This window comes from Eleutherodactylus coqui, chromosome 11, assembly GCF_035609145.1.
Source record: "Eleutherodactylus coqui strain aEleCoq1 chromosome 11, aEleCoq1.hap1, whole genome shotgun sequence".
In the NCBI taxonomy this organism is placed as follows: domain Eukaryota; kingdom Metazoa; phylum Chordata; class Amphibia; order Anura; family Eleutherodactylidae; genus Eleutherodactylus; species Eleutherodactylus coqui.
The window spans coordinates 108,688,046-108,709,556 of NC_089847.1; the positions used below are offsets into that span (position 1 = coordinate 108,688,046).

Genomic DNA, 21,511 nt, shown 5'->3' on the forward strand with positions numbered 1-21,511 from the left:
TTGATTTTCCAATGTACAGATTTTGATTCAATCTAAGATAAGACTATGGGAGTTTTCGCATTAGCATTTTCAAGGCCTGAAGGTCTACCGCCCCTTCTTCTTGTTTCCTATTTACTTTATGGCTACAAATACTATTTAAGCTGCTATTTTGAATCCTAAAGGTTTACTGCTATTAAAGTATTACCCTTCACAAGAACCATGCAGAGTACAAAATATTTACTTACTAAGGGCTATAACAGGCAAAATAAGTTTGTGATCCAAAAAGTTAATGCCCAAGGAAGCTTGTAGATAACATCTTTAGTTCGTCTTATTCAATAACATGTCTGGCAAAGAAAAATTCTAACTGATTCCAACCTGTTCTCTTTCAACCCATGACTCTTGCAAAAACAAGATACGATTTTCTTACATTACACAAATAGAATCAGGAAAATTAATCCATCCAACTGAAATGTAAAACATTCGCTTCGTCATTAGTTTGAAAATGTCCAGAATATTCTGACTGTACAAATAGGACGTGGACCGTAAGGCCTCATGTCCACGGGCAAAATTGAATTGTGGAAACGGCTGCAGGATTCTGCACTGGGAATCCATGTGTGCCAGTGGACACGTGGCCTTAGGCTGGGTTCACACGGGGCGGATTCCCGGCGGAAATCTCGTGGTTTGACCGCAGCGAAAAACCGCGAGATTTCCACCGGGAGAAGCGCTGCTTCAAAACCGGCGGCACTTAGACGCGGGTTTTGAAGTGGCCTGGCCGCTCGCTCTTCCGCTGCGGCTGGTGTTCCCATAGAGGAGAGCACAGCCGCAGCAGAAGAAGAAAAAAAATTACCATGCTGCGGCCGGCTTCTGCCAGCTTTGCCGTGGCGCATTGGCCTTCCCGTGTGGATGAGATTTCTGAAAAATCTCGTCCACGTGGCTGGCCAACCCCAGGATTAGCGGCCGCAGGCAGACTTGCCGCGGCGAAATTTCGGACGGAATTTCGGCGGCAAATCCGCCCCGCATGAACCCAGCCTTAACAGTACTTCCAATTTATAGAAGGCCTCATGCCTTACAAGTGGATCGGAAAATCGTAGTTGATTGCAGTATCACCACACTGTATAACCAGATTTGGGTAATTGTGGGTTATCTGTCACCACTTCTGGAGTTGACCCAATTGACGCTATAATGCAGGCTATTGCCTCGTATATACCGCCTGAATAATATTACAAAATATTAATGTTTTGGAGAAATAAATAGTTTAATAAAGAGTCATTTTTTTACGCATATTGGTGAAACATTTGTGAAATTAATTAAAAAAGTGATGACAGATAACCCACAAGTGCCCAGATTTGTCATTGTAGTGTCTAGAAAAGTTAGTGATAACCCCTGTGAGAACTATGTGGTGGCTACTTTGCTCAACCTCTGGAGAACATACTTATAAAGCTTGGAACTTGAACAACTTGACAGAAAAAGACAATAACTCAAGAGTTTTTTTGAAAATTTTAGATGGACATGCTCTTGTGGGACCTAAATTCCCTCTTTCTGAGAAGAAAATAGACAATGATTTATAGTTTTTTTCCAACCAAGGTAAGCCTGGAAATAAGTCACAATTTAGAAGCTACATCATATGGAACCAAACAGGTCTTGGAATAAATGAAGGTGAAACACCAAACAGAGCAAAGAAAATATATATAACATCTGCTCTTTACAGAAACATGAAAGGCTAACAGTTACACCATTAGAGCATCGGGCCCTTTAAGCTATGTGGCCACTCAGGGAGTGTCTACTCCCACGCAGACTTCCTGAGCTCTCCCCTTAGAGATCAGGTAGAATATGCATGAAGCGCTCTGCCTGATTATACACAGAACTGTACAGCTGTGAGAGTAAGAGACCATGAGGAAACAGTCTGGGGGGGTATGAGGGACATCATGGGGAGCAGTCTGTCCATTGTAGCCTCAACCTTTTTTTTACTATAGTTATAACTCTGGAGCCTAAAGGGATGAATAAGGGTACTTGCACATCTGTGCTGAAACCCTCAGTCGGAGGTTCCGTCACAGATCCAGCACAAAATAGCCGGCAGCTGAGCGGAAAGCAAACGGACCCCGTTATAGTCAATATGTCCATTCAGCACTGTTTGAGTCCATCATAAGACGGAGCCATTCAGCCAGGGGATTCCTCTTCCCTGCTCCCTGAACAGAGCAGGAAACCGGAACCACTGACACAGATGTGAAGCCACCCTAACACATTGGACACCAAAACAGAACTAGTAGTCCCATATAATCCAACAGAAATGGCTGTGCAATAGTCCATCCACCCAGTCCGTCCATTTCAACGTTCTAATCCTCATCAAAAGAGACAAGTCAATGTTAACATCTTAATTTCTTCTTTTATTAGATCCACATGGTACAAATAAAATGCAAAGTTTCAAATGTGCTTGACAAAAGCTGGACACAGTCAAAACGTTATATTGTATTTGTACCACATGTCATGCCCTCACATCACCGGGAATGGCTGTATAGCTTTGCAGGTAAGAGCCTACTGACTCCAACTGTCATGTGTCTGGCATGGGACTGTAATCTTGTGCTGTAGCCACTTACTGGAGGGTAGCGTGGTCCTGGAGTAGCCGAGATCTGGTTCACAGGATGGCGTTGCAGTACAGCGGGTTCAGGCAGAAGAGTAGTCAGGAGGTATAGCCGAGTTCTGGTACACAGGAACAATCTTCTTTTGTAGGGAGCAGTTAAAGGTATAATCAGGTTTATAGGCTGATGTACTGAGCACAATAAACACACAAGGAAGGAGGGAACAGGGCTAGGTTTACATAGAGGGCTAATAAAGGAAGGAACAAGACACAGGTGGAACTAGACAGGAAGCCACGGAACAAGGAACAGGAGACAAGGGATGGTGAACAAGGTATCAGGACTCAGGGAAGCTATCCAGCAGGCTAGACAGCTCAATAGGTTGAGCTACTGCTTGAAGTACAGAAGGTCGCTGTTTCAAATCCTGAAACCAACATTGTCTTTCTTTTGTTTCTACTCACCCTTGCCCCCCCCACACTTTTCTTAGACTCAGCTCCCAAAGTTGTGAATGTGCCAATTGCCCCCCACCACTTCCAATGAAGTCTGACGTTACCCACTGATAGTGAAAGGTTGGGATCACCACTTGTCACATTCACAACGTTGGAAGTCAAATCTAAGTAGAATCGGTATGGGGGAACAAGAATGACTAGAAACAAAAGACATTGTTAGAGTCCATGGGGTTGCGTCTGAAAAGCTATGTAGTCTACCCCAAAACATGAGGACGTGTAGATGCAGGAGCAGGCTGGGCCGGGGGCAAGGAGGCATGAGCTCTTTTGGGGCCACAGAGGTCAGACATAGTTAAAAGTTAAAGGGGAAAGGGGCCCTATTATGTATATCTGAATTGATATTTGTATTAGAACTAAAATGGCATTGCTAAAAGATTCTATTAAGGCAAGAAGGGTTGCCTATTAGGGCATCCATCTTCTTGAGAGAACTTGACAGACGTTTGCAGGATGAATGGAGGGAAATACCAGCTGAAGTGTATCAGACATTAGTAGAAAGTATACCACAGGGAGTATCCAATGTCATTAGGGCCAAATGAGGCCTACTAAGTATTAATGGATGTAAAAAAATAATACTTGTGATTCTTGCTCAGGGGTCCAATTACTTTTGGTAGGATAGTGTATGATAAGCTTGGTGACATCCACTGGAGCTCTTCAGGGGGTTCCCCTCAATGGTCATTCTGCCCTATTATGGAGCAAAAAGTCAATGTATCAGTGCATGTGTCACAGATGTAACCAAAAAATGCCTTTTTCCATCAAGATGTAAATTGCTTTCTTAGCACCAAAACTTTTTTTTTGGTAACAAATTTAGTGGAAACTGGAGCTGTCATTTTTCTGAATGTGGTACTATAAAACCTCTCTCTGTATATCACAATGTTATATTTATCCGTTCAATGTGTTAGTGGAATCCTCCTCCAATTGAGTGAAGTTGTGGTTGCATGCCAGCACAAATATATCCCATTAAAAGCAACAAAGCAGTAATATATTAATTTAAAAGGCATCAGACAGAGAAGAAGCACTGAGAACGGGAGAGATTGTTTTTTATGTTCCGAACTGTGCTAAAACCTGTGTAATTATATCATATACCTTGCCATAAAGCATTTATAAATAGCACGAAGGTGACTGAAAAACACATTAAGCTTTATGGACACATTGTTATGCTCAGGATATAGAGAAACCACAAGATTTCTGGCGCCAATGGAAGCCCTTTCAGTTGAGAACGAATTGTCCTGTGGTCTTCATTATTTATAAACCACTAGTACAACAGTCTGCTGGTATCTGGCGGGTCAAGTGTTGGCAGTCACAATGGGTGTGGCACAGAACAATACTACTGTAATCTCTTGGCAGGTTTTGGAATTACAGGGGGTCTCTGCCATACAAGAAATGCACAGAAGGTAGGAAATGGTGGGGTGGGGTTCACACGGGGCAGACCCTCTACATAGAAATTTCACTGCATTTACAGTAGCAGCAATGTGGACGAGAGTTTGGAAATCTCGCCCACAAACTGCAGAAATAACCCACATTGAATTTGACTTGCAGTTCAGAATTAAATTCCGTAGCATGCCAACTTTATCGCCGTCTCTGCTGCGGAATTGACCTTCTCGAGATGAGGGGGTGAATTCCGCACAGGAATTCGCGATAAAACCTGCACAAAATGGTGCGAGTTTGAAGGCAGGCTTTCAGCGGCTAATCTGCAGTGGAATGCCGCTGTGGACATTCCGCTGGAAATCAGCCCCGTGTAGACGCAACCTAAGGCCTCATGTCCAAGAGTGTGTCGAATTCTGCATGTGGGAGCCAACTGCGGAATCTGACCTTGCCCGCGACCAACGACTCTGCATACCTGTGCCTGTCTTCTTTTCTCTGTACTGCGATGTGTGCGGAAGTGCTTCCCAGTACATATACACAGTACAGGTTTTTTGGCAGCCCATCCGCAATGTCAATTGCAGACAGGCCGCAGATCGGACAACTTCCATTGACTTCAATGGAAGCCGTCCATACAGAATCCGCACTATAATGGAGCATGCTCTGATTTGTTTTCGCAATGTGGAATGCAGAAAACATATTTGCATGTGTAAGTTGAAGTGTGGACACCCACGGTTCCTTATGGGCCACTTGAACTGCAGATCTTCCGCAAATCAAATCCGACCATGGACATTGGGCCTAAGGGTCCTTTTAGACGAGCCAATTCTCATTTGAATGAGCGAACAAGCGAGTGTGGTCACCGCTAGCTCATTCATTCTCTTGCTGACTATTTATACAAGCAGATACATCATTGACTCGCTCAGGTTAACTTCACATGGGGCTGTGAATCGGGCTGTGAATAACGGCGTGATATCACGCACCAACATGCAATTTTTCCGCAGATGCGGGGCATTTTTATCTTAAAACCGCCTTGCATCATTTCAGCGAAGTATTGATCCTCTGCCACGGCGGAGAATCGCAAAGTTTCTGTCATTGTTTTCAATGAGGAAACCTTGGCTACAGAGGTCACATGTGAATACAGACATATTGCCGCTGCTATTTATCAACATAGTGAGGAACAGAACATTGGCGGTGCTGGACTGGCCGGTGAATTGAGTCATGAGAATGATATAGGCCTCATGTCCACGGGCAGATCAGATTTCGCTGCGAGCTGGCCGCTGCCAAGGACACTGCTTACCTGTCAAGGTCTTCTGCATGCCTGTCCGGTTCTTCTATTTTGTTCACTGCGGATGTGTGCGGAAGCACCGTCCGGAATGTCGCCGCACATGTGCAGTGGGGTTTTATTTTTTTTTCTAAATCCAACTTTCCCGCGAACGGTCCACAGATTGGACGCCTTCCATTGACCAAAAGATCTGCAAAACAAATCCACATGCTTTAATTAATGTGCGGACACTAGAGATGAGCGAGCACCAAAATGCTCGGGTGCTCGTTACTCGAGACGAATTTTTCGCGATGCTCGAGGGTTCGTTTCCAGTAACGAACCCCATTGAAGTCAATGGGCGACCCGAGCATTTTTGTATTTCGCCGATGCTCGCTAAGGTTTTCATTTGTGAAAATCGGGGCAATTCAAGAAAGTGATGGGGCAGACGGATAGGGCAGGCGAGGGGCTACATGTTGGGCTGCATATGAAGTTCCCAGGTCCCACTATTAAGCCACAATAGCAGCAAGAGTGGGCCCCCCCAACAACTTTTACATCTGAAAAGCCCTCATTAGCAATGCATACCTTAGCTAAGCACCACACTACCTCCAACAAAGCACAATCACTGCCTGCATGACACTCCACTGCCACTTCTCCTGGGTTACATGCTGCCCAACCCCCCCTGCACGACCCAGTGTCCACAGCGCACACCAAACTGTCCCTGCCCAGCCTTCAGCTGCCCTCATGCCACGCCACCCTCATGTCTATTTATAAGTGCGTCTGCCATGAGGAGGAACCGCAGTCACACACTGCAGAGGGTTGGCACGGCTAGGCAGCGACCCTCTTTAAAAGGGGCGGGGCGATAGCCCACAATGCTGTACAGAAGCAATGAGAAATGTAATCCTGTGCCACCTCCATCTGGAGCTGCACACGTGGGCATAGCAATGGGGAACCTATGTGCCACACACTATTCATTCTGTCAAGGTGTCTGCATGCCCCAGTCAGACCGCGTTTTTTTATATATAGTCACAGGCAGGTACAACTCCGCAATGGGAATTCCGTGTGCACCCACAGCATGGGTGGGTGCCAGGAAGCCACCGGCGGTACATAGAAATATCCCATTGCATTGCCCATCACAGCTGAGGTAGTAATGTCATGTTTAATGCAGGTGGGCTTCGGCCCACACTGCATGCCCCAGTCAGACTGGGGTTCTTTAGAAGTGGAAACAGATGCATTTACAACTCCCTGTGGACCCACAGCATGGGTGGCTCCCTGGAACCCACCGGCGGTACATAAATATATCCCATTGCAGTGCCCAACACAGCTGATGTAACGTCAGCTGTAATGCAGGTGGGCTAAAAATTCATTTGATTACACTGTAGGCGAGGGCCCACAAAAATTGGTGTATCAACAGTACTAATGTACATCAGAAAAATTGCCCATGCCCAACCAAGAGGGCAGGTGAAACCCATTAATCGCTTTGGTTAATGTGGCTTAATTGGTAACTAGGCCAGGAGGCAGCCCAGTTAAAATAAAAATTGATTGAGGTGAAAGTTTCAACGCTTTAATGAGCATTGAAACGTATAAAAATTGTTTAGAAAAATTATATGACTGAGCCTTGTGGGCCTAAGAAAAATTGCCCGTTCGGCGTGATTATGTGAGGTTTCAGGAGGAGGAGCAGGAGGAGGAGGAGGAATATTATACACAGATTGATGAAGCGAAAAGGTCCCCGTTTTTGATGGGGATACAGAACGATGCTTCCATCCGCGGGTGCAGCCTACGTATTGCTTAGGTATTGCTGCTGTCCGCTGGTGGAGAAGAGAAGTCTGGGGAAATCCAGGCTTTGTTCATCTTGATGAGTGTTAGCCTGTCGGCACTGTCGGTTGACAGGCGGGTACGCTTATCTGTGATGATTCCCCCAGCCGCACTAAACACCCTCTCTGACAAGACGCTAGCCGCAGGACAAGCAAGCACCTCCAGAGCATACAGCGCGAGTTCAGGCCACGTGTCCAGCTTCAACACCCAGTAGTTGTAGGGGGCAGAGGCGTCACGGAGGACGGTCGTGCGATCGGCTACGTACTCCCTCACCATCCTTTTACAGTGCTCCCGCCGACTCAGCCGTGACTGGGGAGCGGTGACACAGTCTTGCTGGGGAGCCATAAAGCAGTCAAGGGCCTTAAAGAGTGTTGCCCTGCCTGTGCTGTACATGCTGCCTGATCTCCGCGCCTCCCCTGCTACCTGGCCCTCAGAACTGCGCCTTCGGCCACTAGTGCTGTCGTATGGGATTTTTACCATCACCTTGTCCGCAAGGGTCCTGTGGTATAGCAACACTCTTGAACCCCTTTCCTCTTCGGGTATGAGAGTGGAAAGGTTCTCCTTATACCGTGGGTCGAGCAGTGTGTACACCCAGTAATCCGTAGTGGCCAGAATGCGTGTAACGCGAGGGTCACGAGAAAGGCATCCTAACATGAAGTCAGCCATGTGTGCCAGGGTACCTGTACGCAACACATGACTGTCCTCACTAGGAAGATCACTTTCAGGATCCTCCTCCTCCTCCTCTTCCTCCTCAGGCCATACACGCTGAAAGGATGACAGGCCAGCAGCATGTGTACCCTCACCAGTGGGCCAAGCTGTCTCTTCCCCCTCCTCCTTATCTTCCTCCTCCTCCTCCTCCTCCTCAACGCGCTGAGATATAGACAGGAGGGTGCTCTGACTATCCAGCGACATACTGTCTTCCCCCGGCTCTGTTTCCGAGTGCAAAGCGTCTGCCTTTATGCTTTGCAGGGAACTTCTCAAGAGGCATAGCAGAGGAATGGTGACGCTAATGATTGCAGCATCGCCGCTCACCACCTGGGTAGACTCCTCAAAGTTTCCAAGGACCTGGCAGATGTCTGCCAACCAGGCCCACTCTTCTGAAAATAATTGAGGAGGCTGACTCCCACTGCGCCGCCCATGTTGGAGTTGGTATTCCACTATAGCTCTACGCTGCTCATAGAGCCTGGCCAACATGTGGAGCGTAGAGTTCCACCGTGTGGGCACGTCGCACAGCAGTCGGTGCACTGGCAGATTAAACCGATGTTGCAGGGTGCGCAGGGTGGCAGCGTCCGTGTGGGACTTGCGGAAATGTGCGCAGAGTCGGCGCACCTTTCCGAGCAGGTCTGACAAGCGTGGGTAGCTTTTTAGAAAGCGCTGAACCACCAAATTAAAGACGTGGGCCAGGCATGGCACGTGCGTGAGGCTGCCGAGCTGCAGAGCCGCCACCAGGTTACGGCCAGTGTCACACACGACCATGCCCGGTTGGAGGCTCAGCGGCGCAAGCCAGCGGTCGGTCTGCTCTGTCAGACCCTGCAGCAGTTCGTGGGCCGTGTGCCTCTTATCTCCTAAGCTGAGTAGTTTCAGCACGGCCTGCTGACGCTTGCCCACCGCTTTGCTGCCACGACACGCGACACCGACTGCTGGCGTCGTGCTGCTGCTGCTGACACATCTTGATTGCGAGACAGAGGTTGCGTTGGAGAAGGAGGAGGAGGAGGATGGTTTACTGGAGGAAGCATATACCGCCGCAGATACCACCACCGAGCTGGGGCCCGCAATTCTGGGGGTGGGTAGGACGTGAGCGGTCCCAGGCTCTGACTCTGTCCCAGCCTCCACTAAATTCACCCAATGTGCCGTCAGGGAGATATAGTGGCCCTGCCCGCCTGTGCTTGTCCACGTGTCCGTAGTTAAGTGTACCTTGCCAGTAACCGCGTTGGTGAGGGCGCGTATAATGTTGCGGGAGACGTGGTCGTGCAGGGCTGGGACGGCACATCGGGAAAAATAGTGGCGACTGGGAACTGAGTAGCGCGGGGCCGCCACCGCCATCATACTTTTGAAGGACTCCGTTTCCACAACCCTATACGGCAGCATCTCCAGGCTGATAAATTTGGCTACGTGCACGTTTAACGCTTGAGCGTGCGGGTGCGTTGCGGCCTACTTGCGCTTGCGCTCAAACACTTGCACTAGCGACGGCTGGACGCTGCGCTGACAGACATTGCTGGATGGGGCCGAGGACAGCGGAGGTGAGGGTGTGGGTGCAGGCCAGGAGACGGTAGTGCCTGTGTCCTCAGAGCGGGGTTGGATCTCAGTGGCAGGTTGGGGCACAGGGGGAGAGGCAGCGGTGCAAAACGAAAGCGGTGAACAGCCTTCGTCCCACCTTGTGGGGTGCTTGGCCATCATATGTCTGCGCATGCTGGTGGTGGTGAGGCTGGTGGTGGTGGCTCCCCGGCTGATCTTGGCGCGACAAAGGTTGCACACCACTGTTCGTCGGTCGTCTGCACTCTCAGTGAAAAACTGCCAGACCTTTGAGCACCTTGGCCTCTGCAGGGTGGCATGGCGCGAGGGGGTGCTTTGGGAAACAGTTGGTGGATTATTCGGTCTGGCCCTGCCTCTACCCCTGGCCACCGCACTGCCTCTTGCAACCTGCCCTGCTGCTGCCCTTGCCTCCCCCTCTGAAGACCTGTCCTTAGTAGGCGTAGCAAACCAGGTGGGGTCAGTCACCTCATTGTCCTGCTGCTCTTCCTCAGAATCCTCAGTGCGCTCCTCCCTCGGACTTAATGCCCTTACTACTACCTCACTGATAGACAACTGTGTCTCATCGTCATCGGCCTCCTCACCCACTGAAAGGTCTTGAGACTGTTGCCGGAAGTCCCCAGCCTCATCCCCCGGACCCCGGGAACTTTCCAATGGTTGGGCATCAGTCACGATAAACTCCTCTGGTGGGAGAGGAACCACTGCTGCCCAATCTGAGCAGGGGCCCGAGAACAGTTCCTGGGAGTCTGCCCGCTCCTCAGAATGTCTCATTTTCATGGAGTGAGGAGGCTGGGAGGAAGGAGGAGCAGCAGCCAGAGGATTCTGAGTTGCAGCAGTGGACGGCGCAGAACTGTGGGTGGACGATAGGTTGCTGGAAGCACTTTCTGCCATCCACGACAGGACCTGCTCACACTGCTCATTTTCTAATAAAGGTCTACCGCGTGGACCCATTAAATGTGCTATGAATGTGGGGACGCCAGAAACGTGCCTCTCTCCTAATCCCGCAGCAGTCGGCTGCGATACACCTGGATCAGGAGCTCGGCCTGTGCCCACACCCGGACTAGGGCCTCCGCGTCCTCGGCCGCGCCCACGTCCTCTAGGCCTACCCCTACCCCTCTGCATGCTGTATTACCAGTAATGCAGAAACAGAACGCTGTAATTAAATGTGCCGCTTATTGGCCTGTTGTTGGAGGCTGACTTCGCTTACGGAACGCCGGGAAATAATTTGGCGCACGCCTGCTGTAACACTTAGATGCCTGCGTATTTATTTGTAGAACTACTACACCCAGCAGACACAGACCCAGAACACTGAGCAGAGTGACAGGCAGCCCAAATAGATTTTTTGCCCAATATTTTTTGGAAAAGGCCAACTGCGTATATTCAGTCAATACTATATGTCTTCTGGCCCTGGAGTGTGTGACAGAACTAAAGAGTGTCGCACTGTTATTAACTGCAACAGAGCGGTGATTTCAGAGCCAGGAAATAATTTGGCGCATGCCTGCTGTTACACTTAGCTGGCTGCGTATTTATTTGTAGAACTACTACACCCAGCACACACGGACCCAGAACACTGAGCAGCACAGTGACAGGCAGGCCAAATAGATTTTTTGCCCAATATTTTTTTGAAAAGGCCAACTGCGTATATTCAATCAATAATATATGTCTTCTGGTCCTGCCTACACAATTCTATCCCTGGAGTATTACTGCAGGGCGCAATGCTCTGCACGGCCGATATACCAAAAAAAAAAAAAATGTGCAACACTGCAAAAAGCAGCCTCCACACTACTGCACACGGTTAGATGTGGCCCTAAGAAGGACCGTTGGGGTTCTTGAAGCCTACAATCACTCCTAACACTCTCCTTGCCTAACCACCACTTCTGTCCCTGTAGGATTACTGCAGGGCGCAATGCTCTGCACGGCCGATATACCAAAAAAAAAAAAAAGGTGCAACACTGCAAAAAGCAGCCTCCACAGTACTGCACACGGTTAGATGTGGCCCTAAGAAGGACCGTTAGGGTTCTTGAAGCCTACACTAACTCCTAACACTCTCCCTATAGCAGCTCCGGCACCAACAGCACTGTCCCTCAGCTATGTCACAACGCATCTGAGGCGAGCCGCGGGAGGGGCCGATTTTTATACTCGGGTGACACCTGATCTCGCCAGCCACTCACTGCAGGGGGGTGGTATAGGGCTTGAACGTCGCAGAGGGAAGTTGTAATGCCTTCCCTGTCTTTCAATTGGCCAGAAAAGCGCGCTAGCGTCTCAGAGATGAAAGTGAAAGTAACCCGAACATTGCGTGGTGCTCGTTACGAGTAACGAGCATCTCGAACACGCTAATACTCGAACGAGTATCAAGCTCAGACGAGTACGTTCGCTCATCTCTAGCGGACACCCAAGTTTCCCTATGGGCGACTTGATTTGCAGATATTCCGCTCAGGTCACCTACAAATCAGAGCTGCCCCTGGACATTGGGCCTTAGTTTTTTATTTTTACCATTCCCTAACCTTCTCTATGTGTTTGTATAATACAGAAACCCCCAATAAAATATAGGGGGCACAGAGATAGCTGTTCTATCTAGGCCTGCTGTGCTATACTATTTCCATACCCCTAATTTACTTCAATGAAGCAGCACTTTTCTGAAGACCTTGGCTCTTTCCAACAGGCAGTTGGGACAGAGCGTTGGGTTTTTCGATCTCAGCCATGAAAAACCAAGATGGGACTTTGTTGTATTATGGCTGCTCAAAAGTCCGAGCTTACACAGAGTAATAATATGGTTATGTGCATGAGGCCTTAGTCCTCTTCACAGCTGAGAGATTGCATTAGGCCAGTTTCAGACTAACATGCTACAGGCTTATTTTTATCAAATTACTAATGACCACTTGTCAGTTAGTATGTGAGTGCTTCTCGTGCTCCACTCCTGGTGACATCATCGCTCTGCTCCCTATTGATGTCATCAACGGTCCTACAACATATATAAAACACGGAGCATGACCAACAGAAGAACAACACAGGTAGGGCTCTTGAAGAGGGGAGGACAAAAATAACAAAATGAGAATACAACTAAGCTGTTATTATCTCAGACACAACTCAGCAGTCCTGACAAAAGACACTGACCTACCGCTACCACAGAGATCTGGTGGGCTAAAGCAGTCCTCAGGGACCACCAACAAGTCATGTTTTCAGGATATCCTATAGTCAGAACACCTGTGGCAATGTCTGAGGCACTGACAATAGTTACATCGCCTGTGCAACACTGAGGAAAACCTGAAAACATGACCTGTTGGGGATCCCTGACCGGAGTTGGGGAACACTGGGCTAAAGGATCTGCGGTGACATCACTGCTGTGGCAGGAGCCATTCTGCAGTTTGGTAGAAAGTACTGTATGTGGGTTCTTCTCACACTCCGCCTCCTGGTGACATCATTGCAGGTCCTATAAGATATATAAAACACAGAGCCTGACCGACAGAAGAACTACACATGTAGGGCTCTTGAAAAGGGGAGAACAAAATGAGAATACAACTAAGCTGTTATTATTTCAGACACAACTCAGAGATCCTGACAAAAGACACCGACCTACCACCACCAGAGAGATCCGGTGAGCTAAAGAAACTGTGGTAATGTCACTGCTGTGGGAGTAGCTAAGCTGTGATTGTCTTGTGTGGGGATCAAGATGGGTGTAGTAGAGCTGCGTGTGTGATGTGTGGGGATCATAATGGATGTACCATGTAGCAGAGCTATGTGTGTAAATCAGGATGTAGCAGAGCTATGTGTGTCATGTGTTGGGATAATAATAAATGTACCATGTAGCAGAGCTGTGTGTGTGTGAATCATGACAGAGCTGTGTGTGTAATGTGTGGGAATCAGGAGGGATGTAGTAGAGCTGTGTGCGTGTGATGTGTGGGATCATAATAGATGTACCATGTAGCACAGTTGTGTGGTGCATTGCGCCACCAGAATCACTGGAACTATAATTTCCTAATAATTACTAGTACTCATAATATACATGAGTGTCCCAGCCGAGTGCAGCCCTACTGACCCCAATTCACACAATCATAGATCTCTAGGAATGTGTGATTTTGGTTCAGATGAGCATACCAGTCAGGCTGGGATGCTCATCTGTATCACGGATGCAAAAGTATGTCTGTAATACACTAGTGTGGAATAGTCCTGAGGCTCTTTTCACATCTGCGTCGGCACAAAATGTGGGACTAAATAGCACAGCACATTGCATTGTTTTGTTCGGGAAAATGTCAGGCAGCTTGGCGGCTAAGCAATGGACCCCATTATAGTCAATAGGGTCCATCGGGTAGTGTTAGATTTCATGGAACGGATCCGTCCATGGCTTGATGACAGAACTAGTCTAAACAGTGCTGTGTGAGCTAAGCAGTCTGGACTGCAGACTGATACATTTTACTTATATTGATGCATTGTAGCAAACTGTCAGGATAGGAGAGAGATTTAATCTATATCTATCTATCTATCTATCTCATATCTATCTCATATCTATCTCCTATCCATCTCATATCTATCTATCTATCTATCTATCTATCCATCCATCTCATATCTATCTATCTATCTATCTCATATCTATCTATCTCATATCTATCTATCTATCTATCTATCTATCCATCCATCCATCCATCCATCTATCCTTCCTTTAAAATGATTGATACTTTGTAACATTTTTTCATAAATACCTATAAATGTGATTGTCTTGCTGTTGCTCCTCTTTTACTGGCGTAGGTCCTGCTGGGTATTTGACTTCTCTCTTGACCTTTTATGTTCTCTTAATACTTAATGGCAATCTGTAGCAGCACACGAGGCCATAGAAATAATTTTCTGTGGTCCAAGGTTGCCTAGCAATGTCATGTACTTTCTAACTTCTGGTCATTGTTTCACCCTGGGATCTCCCAGGTGACTGCTGAATCATCACTACGCACTGACTTCAAGTGTCCCTCTTGTTTATCCTTGGGAATCAAGAACCTTTTTCTCTTTTAATCATACTTACAAATAACACATTGCCTCCGGCATCTGTAATGCAAATTAGACTGGGCTACACCCATGAGCATTTCTACTAAAAGCTATCTCAGGTATATAGCTGGTAATAACATGCAAGTACGTAATGTAATTACTATCCTGTTTTAATTTGGAAAAATTGTTATTTAGCTACCATTAACAACATATTGCATCCTGTTTTGAGCTGTTGCTGGCCAGGGACACATAGACATGGGTTCATTATTGACTAGTGTTGAACAAATGGAACTAGTAGTACGCTGTTTCAGGTTGAACTTTGCTAAAACAGAGCTTTGAGCAAAGTTCGACCCAAAATAGGGCTCTACTCGTTGGGTTTGCTCAACACTTGTCCTGAAATCTGGTGTATAACACTGTCTAAGAGCGATAATAGCCATGTGCAAAACTCTCAGAGTGGTCGCCAACTGATATGCCATGAATAGAGTTGCTTAAAGAAATGGATGCACTATTCACAGCACTCTCAAAATTCCCATATGAATGGAGGAGGGTGCACATGCGTGACTAGTGCCGCATCCACTTCTGTGGGATGGAACAATATTGCCAAGCGCATTAATATCTGGCTGCCCTATAGAAGCTAGTAGAGTGATTTGATTCACGTGGGGCATTCAGGAGCACCATTCTTAAGATTGCTGGGTGTCAGACCTCCAGTTCTCAGACATCTATCCACTCTCCTGTGCATTGGGGCATAAATGTCTTTGATGGTAAAACCCATTTAAGAGCCTTCTATATGAGCTGATTATTGGGAACATTCGAATGCCCAATCATTGGCCTATCTGAATGTGCCATCAACCACTCAAAGAACAAGCACTCCTTCGTAGGATGATCACATCCTTCATGCAGCACACAAAATTAGAGGATTCACTGTTGACAATTATAATTCTTCCCTTAATGCAATCTTAATAGCCTGTAAAAAGGCCAGACGATTTTGTTAATCGGTGCTCTTTAACTAGAAGAAATTGTTTGGGGTAAAAAGTCCTTTAGGCTAGGACTACATGGCAATTTAGGCTGCAACACTGGTCTCATAATCAAAGAGCACTGTCTGCAGCTGCAAACCTGCACTCTAACATAGTGTGTTAGACCCAAAGAAGATATATGTCCATCTATTTCAGCCTATCCCCCCCATGTTGATCCAGAACAAGGCAAAAAAATGACAAGGAGGTAGAAGACAATTTTCCCCATTCATAGGAGAGAAAATTCCCTCCCGACTCCAAACTGGCAATCAGAATAATCTCTGGATCAACCACTCTTCTGAAGTAGTTAGTGACTGTAACCTGTAAGATTGTAAAGCTCCAAAAGGGCATGCAAGCCCCTCTTAAACTCTTTTATCGAGTTTGCTATCACTACGTCCTCAGGCAGAGAGTTCTATAGTCCCACTGCTCTAACAGTAAAGAACCCCCTTCTATGTTGGTGTAGAAACATTCTTTCCTCTAGATGTAGTGGATGCCTCCTTGTTACAGTCACAGTTCTGGGTATAAATACAATACTAGGAGAGATTTCTGTATTGTCCCCTGATATATATTTTTACATAGCTATTAGGTCGCCCCTCAGCCATCTTTCTAAACAAAATAATCCCAATTTTGATAACCTCTCTGGGTATTGTAGTCCATCTATTCCGTTTATTACTTTAGTTGCCCGCCTTTGTACCCGCTTAACCTCTGGTATGTCCTTCTTGAGTAGCGGTGCCCAAAACTGTCCACAATATTCCATGTGTGGTCTGACCAGTGACTTTAAAAAGAGAAAGAAGACTCCCCTTAAAGTCAACAGACCAGTGGTGTGAGTCACGAGTTGCTGTGACTGCAATTCACATATTTCAAAAAATATAAGCTCTATGAATTTTTTGTTACTGGTGAGTCACAGTTGGGCAACTTTTGAGTCGCACCACAATCCCATTGACTTTAATGATAGTGCAAGGTCACAAGCCTAAACAACAATGTTTGGTTGGGCGACCCGTGTTGAGGCCAAAGTCGCCATGTAGCCCTAGCCTGAGTCCTTTCCTCACCACTTGTATCTACTTGTTATTTCTTATACATTATAAGGTCTTCTGGGCAGGGATTTACTGACCAACATTTTCACTTTGAACTTAAGACTCAGGGATCCTTTTGGAGTAAGCAGTGTATTCATAATTCTTAAGTCATCCACTTGTATGAGTGAAATTGTGGGAATATTCTAAGTACGACCAACATCAGGCAAATGTATAATTTATCATCTGGGTTTACTATAGCAACAAAAGAAGAGGCAAACAAGTACATAGAGAATGAGAGATTGCACAGCAAGTGGTATTAACATGCTTCGGGGGACTCTGCAGAATGAATTTGGAATAGCAGGGACTCATTAAAGATCTGCCTGCTTCTTGCATGTTTGGCTACAGTTGTGTTAAGTTACTGATCCATTGTTGGCTGCGAGGCGACATGGGTTAGGAGCGCTAACGGTGCAGCAAGCAAATTCCAAGCTCCATCAATCCTGGGAATACCTGGGGTGCTTGAATGTGGTAATTAGATTGAACTCTCTGCTATATAGAATATGGACTCCATTAAACCTTCGACATAAGTTTCACCAAAATTGCAAGAAGTTAGATATTATGACATAATTTCTGTATTATGAACATTTGTAAATGAAAAGATTAATTAATGATGGATAGATATGAGATAGATAGATAGATAGATATGAGATAGATAGATAGATATGAGATAGATAGATAGATATGAGATAGATAGATAGATAGATAGATAGATAGATAGATAGATATGAGATAGATAGATATGAGATAGATAGAGATAGATAGATATGAGATAGATAGATTAGAGATAGATAGATATGAGATAGATAGATAGATATGAGATAGATAGATAGATAGATATGAGATAGATAGATATGAGATAGATAGATATGAGATAGATAGATAGATATGAGATAGATAGATATGAGATAGATAGATATGAGATAGATAGATAGACATGAGATAGATAGATATGAGATAGATAGATAGATAGATAGATATGAGATAGATAGATATGAGATAGATAGATATGAGATAGATAGATAGATATGAGATAGATAGAAATTAGATAGATAGATAGATAGATATGAGACAGATAGATAGATAGACAGACAGACAGACAGATAGATAGATAGATAGATACATAGATAGATCGACAGAAACGTTTTAGAAGTTGTTGAGATTTGTTGGTATATGCTCCTGGTTCACAGTGTTTTGTACCGTGGTCTATTTGGTGCTTTTGGGGGCATTTTAAAAGTGGCAACGCAGCGTACAGTAAATTAGTGTTCAGTAATAAAATCATGTAATAGTAGTTTGCATGTGTCATATGAATGTAGGCATTTGACAGGTGAAATCTTCAATGTTTATGTATATCACAAGACCCTAATTACCGGTTCTTCGTCTGATCTCCTCACATCTGGGTTTATCTTTAATTGTTCCTGTCTGTCCAGTCTTGATAAGTCACAAAGACTCATTCATAAGAGCACTTTGTAAACATTTGTAAACACCCTCTCGTCTTTCAAATGAGACACAAGAAAATTGATCTAAATGTACTCAAGGCACCGGGATCAATGGTCTTGGTTCCTGCACGTGTCTGCTGTTCTAACAGGTGACTTAAATTGAATGTGACTAAAGCTAAATTACTCTAAAATTATCGGTGTGCCGTTATCTGGTGTCTTTGTCTCTTCTTTAGCTTTCTCCTATCTATCTATCTATCTATCTATCTATCTATCTATCTATCTATCTATCTATCTATCTATCCACCCATCTCCTATCTATCTATCTATCTATCTATCTATCTATCTATCTATCTATCTATCTATCTATCTAACCATCTCCTATCTATCTATCTATCTATCTATCTATCTATCTATCTATCTATCTATCTATCTATCTATCTAGCCACCCATCTCCTATCTATCTATTTATCTATCTATCTATCTATCTATCTATCTATCTATCTATCTATCTATCTCATATCTATCTATCTATCTATCTATCTATCTATCTATCTATCTATCTCATATCTCATATCTATCTATCTCATATCTATCTTTCTATCTATCTATCTATCTATTTCATATCTATCTGCATAAGAAAAAGTCTACAATAGAGATGAGCGAGCACCAAAATGCTCGGGTACTCGTTACTCGGGACGAAATTATCGCGATGCTCGAGGGTTCGTTTCGAGTAACGAACCCCATTGAAGTCAATGGGCGACCCGAGCATTTTTGTATTTCGCCGATGCTCGCTAAGGTTTTCATGTGTGAAAATCTGGGCAATTCAAGAAAGTGATGGGAACGACACAGCAACGGATAGGGCAGGCGAGGGGCTACATGTTGGGCTGCATCTCAAGTTCACAGGTCCCACTATTAAGCCACAATACCGGCAAGAGTGGGCCCCCCCCCCTCCCAAAAACTTTTACTTCTGAAAAGCCCTCATTAGCAATGCATACCTTAGCTAAGCACCACACTACCTCCAACAAAGCACAATCACTGCCTGCATCACACTCCGCTGCCACTTCTCCTGGGTTACATGCTGACCAACCCCCCCGCACGACCCAGTGTCCACAGCGCACACAAAAGTGTCCCTGCGCAGCCTTCAGCTGCCCTCATGCCACGCCACCCTCATGTCTATTTATAAGTGCGTCTGCCATGACGAGGAACTGCAGGCACACACTGCAGAGCGTTGGCACGGCTAGGCAGCGACCCTCTTTAAAAGGGGCGGGGCGATAGCCCACAATGCTGTACAGAAGCAATGAGAAATATAATCCTGTGCCACCGCCATCAGGAGCTGCACACGTGGGCATAGCAATGGGGAACCTATGTGCCACACACTATTCATTCTGTCAAGGTGTCTGCATGCCCCAGTCAGACCGCAGTTTTTAATTCATAGACACAGGCAGGTACAACTCCCTATTGTGAAGTCCCTGTGGACCGACAGCATGGGTAGCTCCCTGGAACCTACCGGCGGTACATAAAAATATCCCATTGCATTGCCCAACACAGCTGAGGTAGTAATGTCGTGCTTAATGCAGGTGGGCTTCGGCCCACACTGCATGCCCCAGTCAGACTGGGGTTCTTTAAAAGTGGAAACAGATGCATTTATAATTCTCTGTGGACCGACAGCATGGGTGGGTGCCAGGAAGCCACCGGCAGTACATAGAAATATCCCATTGCATTGCCCAACACAGCTGAGGTAGTAATGTCGTGCTTAATGCAGGTGGGCTTCGGCCCACACTGCATGCCCCAGTCTGACTGGGGTTCTTTAGATGTGGTTTCAGATGCATTTATAATTCTCTGTGGACCCACAGCATGGGTGGGTGCCAGGAAGCCACCGGCGGTACATAAATATATCCCATTGCATTGCCCAACACAGCTGAGGTAGTAATGTTGTGCTTAATGCAGGTGGGCTTCGGCCCACACTGCATGCCCCAGTCAGACTGGGGTTCTTTAGAAGTGGAAACAGATGCATTTATAATTCTCTGTGGACCGACAGCATGGGTGGCTCCCTGGAACCCACCGGCGGTACATAAATATATCCCATTGCATTGCCCAACACAGCTGAGGTAGTAATGTCGTGCTTAATACAGGTGGGCTTCGGCCCACACTGCATGCCCCAGTCAGACTGGGGTTCTTTACAAGTGGAATCAGATGCATTTATAATTCCCTGTGGACCCACAGCATGGGTGGGTGCCAGGAAGCCACCGGCGGTACATAAAAATATCCCATTGCATTGCCCAACACAGCGGATGTAACGTCAGCTGTAATGCAGGTGGGCTAAAAATTCATTTGATTACACTGTAGGCGAGGGCCCACAAAAATTGCTGTATCAACAGTACTAATGTACATCCAAAAAATTGGCCATGGCCAACCAAGAGGGCAGGTGAAACCCATTAATCGCTTTGGTTAATGTGGCTTAAGTGGTAACTAGGCCTGGAGGCAGCCCAGTTTAACGAAAAATTGGTTCAAGTTAAAGTTTCAACGCTTTTAAGAGCATTGAAACATATAAAAATTGTTTAGAAAAATTATATGAGTGAGCCTTGTGGCCCTAAGAAAAATTGCCCGTTCGGCGTGATTACGTCAGGTTTCAGGAGGAGGAGCAGGAGGAGGAGGAGGAGGAATATTATACACAGATTGATGAAGCAGAAATGTCCCCGTTTTGGATGGTGAGAGAGAACGATGCTTCCATCCGCGGGTGCAGCCTACCTATTGCTTAGGTATCGCTGCTGTCCGCTGGTGGAGAAGAGAAGTCTGGGGAAATCCAGGCTTTGTTCATCTTGATGAGTGTAAGCCTGTCGGCACTGTCGGTTGACAGGTGGGTACGCTTATCCGTGATGATTCCCCCAGCCACACTAAACACACTCTCTGACAAGACGCTAGCCGCAGGACAAGCAAGCACCTCCAGGGCATACAGCGCGAGTTCAGGCCACGTGTCCAGCTTTGACACCCAGTAGTTGTAGGTGGCAGAGGCGTCACGGAGGACGGTCGTGCGATCGGCTACGTACTCCCTCACCATCCTTTTACAGTGCTCCCGCCGACTCAGCCTTGACTGGGGAGCGGTGACACAGTCTTGCTGGGGAGCCATAAAGCTGGCAAAGGCCTTGGAAAATGTTCCCCTGCCTGCGCTGTACATGCTGCCTGATCTCTGCGCCTCCCCTGCTACCTGGCCCTCGGAACTGCGCCTTCTGCCACTAGCGCTGTCGGATGGGAAGTTTACCATCAGTTTGTCCACCAGCGCCCTG

The 21,511-nt window shown here is 46.5% G+C and overlaps 1 long non-coding RNA gene across 1 annotated transcript; it reads right to left on the bottom strand.

Moving 5' to 3' along the window:
- Positions 1 to 2,431: 2,431 nt before the first annotated feature.
- Positions 2,432 to 14,522, bottom strand: LOC136581612 (uncharacterized). Its single transcript, XR_010787074.1, has 4 exons — positions 14,438 to 14,522; positions 5,715 to 5,889; positions 3,632 to 3,740; positions 2,432 to 2,697 (listed from the first exon to the last, which is right to left on the bottom strand). It is a non-coding gene; the product is annotated as an uncharacterized lncRNA (long non-coding RNA).
- Positions 14,523 to 21,511: the final 6,989 nt, after the last annotated feature.